The sequence below is a fragment of the Triticum dicoccoides genome, chromosome 7B (genome assembly GCF_002162155.2).
Source record: "Triticum dicoccoides isolate Atlit2015 ecotype Zavitan chromosome 7B, WEW_v2.0, whole genome shotgun sequence".
NCBI classification, from domain to species: domain Eukaryota; kingdom Viridiplantae; phylum Streptophyta; class Magnoliopsida; order Poales; family Poaceae; genus Triticum; species Triticum dicoccoides.
In genome coordinates, this window is record NC_041393.1 from 163891947 (window position 1) to 163897734 (window position 5788).

Sequence of the window (5788 nt, forward strand, 5' to 3'; positions counted from 1 at the left end):
GATCTCGTTAATCAAATGACAACTCATGTCTATGGTTAGGAAACACAACCATCTTTGATCAATGAGCTAGTCAAGTAGAGGCATACTAGTGACACTATGTTTGTCTATGTATTCACACATGTATTATGTTTCCGGTTAATAAAATTCTAGCATGAATAATAAACATTTATCATGATATAAGGAAATAAATAATAACTTTATTATTGCCTCTAGGGCATATTTCCTTCAGTTGCAGCATTGGAAATTCAGTCCACCTTGTTGGGTAAGATCAGAGAAGCTCAGAAGACTGAGAAGGAGATCGCTGAGATAAAGGAAAGGATGAGCAAAGGAAAGGCTAAAGGATTTCGTGAGGATGAGCATGACACTTTATGGTTTGAGGATCGCATATATGTGCCTAATGACCCTAAGATCAGGAAGTTGATTCTCCAGGAGGTCCATAATTCACCATAGTCGGTTCACCCAGGAAACACTAAGATGTATCTGGATTTGAAGGAAAGTTTCTGGTGGACAGGACTGAAGAAGGACATTGCCGAGTATGTAGCAGTATGTGATGTATGTCAGAGAGTCAAGGCAGAGCATCAGAAGCCAGCCGGATTGCTAGAACTGTTGCCGATACCCGAATGGAAGTGGGATAAGCTAGGCATGGACTTTATCACAGGATTACCCATGACTCATTCAGGCTATGACTCTATCTGGGTTGTAGTCGATCATTTGACGAAAGTAGCTCATTTCATCCCGATGAAGACAACCTATACGAGTGCTAGGTTGGCAAACATATACATGACCAGGATCCTATGTCTGCATGGAGTTCCGAGGACCATTGTGTCAGATAGAGGAACCCAATTCACTTCAAAGTTTTGGAATCAGTTGCATGAAACTTTGGGAACCAGGCTAGAGTTCAGTACAGCCTTTCATCCAAAGACAGATGGACAGATCGAGAGAGTCAATCAGTTTTTGGAGGACATGTTGAGAGCTTGTGCACTATATTATGGATCTAGCTGGTATGACAATTTGCTATATGCAGAGTTCTCTTATAACAATAGTTATCAAGCTAGTTTGAAGATGGCACCTTTCTAAGCCTTGTACGAAAGGAGGTGCAGGACACTGTTATCATGGGATGAAGTTGGAGATCGCCAGTTGTTCGGACCAGACTTAATCAAACACTCGGAAGAGAAGGTTAAGTTGATCCGCGATAGACTCAAGGTAGCCCAGTCCAGGAAGAGAATTTATGCGGATACTAAATGCAAGGAGACAGTTTACGAAGTCGGAGACCAAGCATATCTTCGTGTGTCCCCACTTTGAGGAGTGAAACGTTTTGGAGTCAAGGGAAAGCTGGCACCACATTTTGTGGGACCATCCCAAGTTTTGGAATGCATGGGAGAAGTTGCATACAAGCTGGAATTGCCAAAAGGATTGTCAGGAGTTCATGGTGTGTTTCACGTTTCCCAGCTAAAGAAATGCCACGCAGAGATGGCCGATATTCCTCTGAGGGATACGGTGCCACTGGAAGCAATTCAGTTGGATAGTGACCCGACCTATGAAGAAAAGCCAGTCAAGATTCTTGAGTTTTCCAGTCGAGTTACTCGCAGCAAGGTTATCAAGTTTTGTAAAGTTTAGTGGAGCCACCATACCGAGGAGGAAGCCACCTCGGAGCGAGAAGAAGATTTCCGCAAGGACCACCCAAACTATTTTGCTGACCAACCCGAATCTCGAGGGCGAGATTCATCTTAAGGGGGGGGGGTAGGTTTGTAACATCTCAATTTTCAATTTGGATATTATACATAGATCATCATATGCATATCATATTTATTCTTGCATTTTTGCTGTGATCCTAGAAATCTTAAGCAACTCAAGGAACCACGGAGAGAGTTGGAGGTTTCACAAAATTCATAATTGAATTTAATTCAAATTTGAAGAAAGGATCATTTGATTTTATTATTTTCTCTCCAATTATTTCGAATATTAAAAATAAATGAGGAAGATAATATGACTTCTTCAACCTAAGAGAAATATTGGAGAAAGAATATAAAAATCAAATTATTTATTTTATTTGCATTAGAAAAATATTGCATTTTTGAAAATTGCATCTTAGTCCAGAAAAATGTTCATCTTGCTGGAATTTTTTAGATTTTTTTTATATATTTTTAGGATTTTTTCCTTTGCGGCGAAATTGTTTTTTTAAGTTTTGGACCAACTGGGCCGAAGCCCAGCCGGCCCAGCTTCGCCCGCACGCCCGAACCGACTCGGGACTGAAGTCCCGAGTGCTGCCGCCGCTGTCCGCCGAAGGAGTCCGAGTCGGACTCCTCATCCGCAGCACCGCCGCGCGCCCCCTCGTCCAAGGAATTCCCCCGAGGCCCTTTATAAGCGCACCGCACCGCCGCCGCGTAGCCACCCCACCGCCACGCAGCCGCCGCCCGCGCCGTCGCCGAGCCGAGCCATGCCGCCGCCGTTAACCGCCGTCGCCGCCGAACTGGTAAGACCAGCCGGATTTCGGTTTATTTTGGTTCGGTTTAGTTAGATCGGTTTTCGTTAGGGTTTTCTTATTTAGCGAACGTTTGTTCGTTCGTTCATTTTAATGGACGGTATTTGTTAGATTTGTTTTGTTAGCGAACATTCGCGCCATAGTATTTTTTTCTTTTTAGTTTATTTTCAGCCAGGGACTTATCCGCGAATAGTTTTATCGCGATTTAGCCCCTGATCTTAAAACTAGCATAACTTTTTACTCATTTATCCAACTTAGATGAAACCAGCGCCTAAATCTTCGTTTCGTTCTGTTCTTTCCAGTTAACCAACTTGAACATATTTTCGGTACTGTAAAATTTGAGTTTAGTACAGATTAGTAAACGATCTTGTTTCGTTCGTATTTTGAGTTTCGTTTCTCTGTTTGAGTTGAATATTTTTGCAAATCATAGCTAATCACATGTACCTACTATTAAGATCTAATCCACTTGATAATAATGTCATTAGGTTTTACTTCTTGTTAGTTTAAGACGTTTGCTTGTTTCGTGTTTGATTTGGATCTTCTCTTGGTTTTCTCGTTGTTTCGTTTGAGTGATTGCTTATGTATGCTACTGTTTGTCTATGCAAGATTACCCGGAGTGCGAAGCTTGTTACTACGAATCTCTAGAGTTTGTAGATCGCCAGCAAGGCAAGTTACACTTTGATCATACTCTTTTATACCAAGTTTTTACTATGCATTAGTATTGCCCTCAAATATTTGCATGAGTAGGATTGGGAACATGTGGTTTGGTTGTAGTACTTGAGGTAGGAACCTAATACCTTTTGATCACCCCGGGAATATATGCATGCTTATTTATTGCTTAGCCATGCTCGTAGACGGGGATTGGATCGTGATTCACACATGGAAGTTTGAGAGTTATTTAATCATGGATAACATTAAGGTGGCAACTTTAATATACATCTGGGTCGATTGGTTGAGGCACTTGGGGAACCAGCGTTGCCTATTTTTGGGAAATTTTGGAGTACCCGTGCGATTTTTCCTATGGTTCACCACCCAGGCTCAAATGGATCATAAGATTATTGATGCTAGAAACTTCCGTGTGCAGCCACAAGCCATTATGGGCTCTGGCATAGTTGAGTAAGTTGCGTGAGCTCTTGAAGAGGTGGACTAGCAGATATAGGGGAAAGTAGGTGTACCGGTCCGCCCGGAGTAGAGAGTTAATGCTTCAGAAAGATTATGTCTCGATCATCCGATCATGGATGCGGTCGAGTCGTGTGTGGAAAAGTGCACAAACCTCTGCAGAGTGTATAAACTAATCATGGTTAGCCGTGTCCTCGGTTATGGACATCTTGAGTATCTAGTACTTGAATCTATTGATGTGATTTCATCACTTTACTTAATGAATTTATTGGGTTAATGATGATACTTTTAATTGGGATTTGAGTTGGGGTTACCTTCTCAAATATTAGGCAAACTTGGGAGTAGTTAAATAAATTTATTCCTTTGTTGTTGGAAAAAACTAGCTTTATGCAAAATCATAAACTTACAGCTCCACCAGCCAAATACTGCATGTAGATATAGTTCTTGCATTTCATTGCTTTATAGTGTAACTCTGCCAGCATATTCACTGTGCAGAGCTACATGGCTGTAATGTCTCATGTTGCAGACTACTCAGACAACGAATAAGGTGCGATAGGTCGTTGTTTTTGCACTCAGCTATGCCGTTGGAGTTGATGGACACATTTACCTTTGAAGCTTCCACAATTATTTAGTTTAGATGGCTGAGGGAGTCCCGGACTAGGGGGTGTCCGGATAGCCGAACTATCATCATCGGCCGGACTCCAAGACTATGAAGATACAAGATTGAAGACTTCGTCCCGTGTCCGGATGGGACTTTCCTTGGCGTGGAAGGCAAGCTTGGCGATACGGATATGTAGATCTCCTACCATTGTAACCGACTCTGTGTAACCCTAGCCCTCTCCGATGCCTATATAAACCGGAGGGTTTTTGTCCGTAGGACATAACAACAATCATACCATAGGCTAGCTTCTAGGGTTTAGCCTCCTTGATCTCGTAGTAGATCCACTCTTGCACTACCCATATCATCAATATCAATAAAGCAGGAGTAGGGTTTTACCTCCATCGAGAGGGCCCGAACTTGGGTAAAAACATCGTGTCCCTTGTCTCCTGTTACCATCCGCCTAGATGCACAGTTTGGGACCCCCTACCCGAGATCCGCCGGTTTTGACACCGACATTGGTGCTTTCATTGAGAGTTCCTCTGTGTCGTCACCGATAGGCTCGATGGCTCCTTCGATCATCAACAACAACGACGCAGTCCAGGGTGAGACTTTTCTCCCCGGACAGATCTTCATATTCGGCGGCTTTGCACTGCGGGCCAATTCGCTTGGCCATCTGGAGCAGATCGAAAGCTACGCCCCTGGCCGTCAGGTCAGATTTGGAAGTCTGAACTTCACGGCTGACATCCGCGGAGACTTGATCTTCGACGGATTCGAGCCACAGCCGAGCGCGTCGCACTGTCACGATGGGCATGATCTAGCTCTGCTGCCGGACAGTGCCCTGGAGGCCGCACATGAGTCCGCTCCGACCCTTAATTTGGAGCCGGCTGCGCAGATCAAGGACGGGTGGCTAGACCCCGCCTCGGGGGCTGCAACCTCTACGGCGATGGAGCCGAATACTGACCTTGTCCCTTGTGAAGCTCGTGACTTCGAGGCGCCGGACTCCTCGCTGGACTCCAAACCTCCCGCGCCCCCTCCAATCGAATCCGATTGGGCGCCGATCATGGAGTTCACCGCTGCGGACATCTTTCAACACTCACCTTTCGGCGACATCCTGAATTCGCTAAAGTATCTCTCGTTATCAGGAGAGCCCTGGCCGGACTGCGGTCAGGACGGTTGGGATGCGGACGATGAAGAAATTCAAAGCCCACCCACCACCCACTTAGTAGCCACTGTCGACGATCTAACCGACATGCTAGACTTCGACTCCGAAGACATCGACGGTATGCACGACGATGCCGGAGACGACCAAGAACCAGCGCCCACTGGGCACTTGTCAGGACCCCGACTCAGTGCCACACCGATCTAGCATATAACACATCATATCACTTTGCGGCCTCACGCACGGTATTCCCACGGGTGCCACCTTACCTGGCCCGGGACCGTTTACGCCTTTTGGCTCACGTATATGATAGTGCCGCTAGCATCCATATGACAGAGAACCCGGGCTGACATGGCTAGTCGTGAACCCAAAGTGGCACAAACTTATAGGGACAGGCATCCATGACCCAGCATCGAACGTGTCGGTC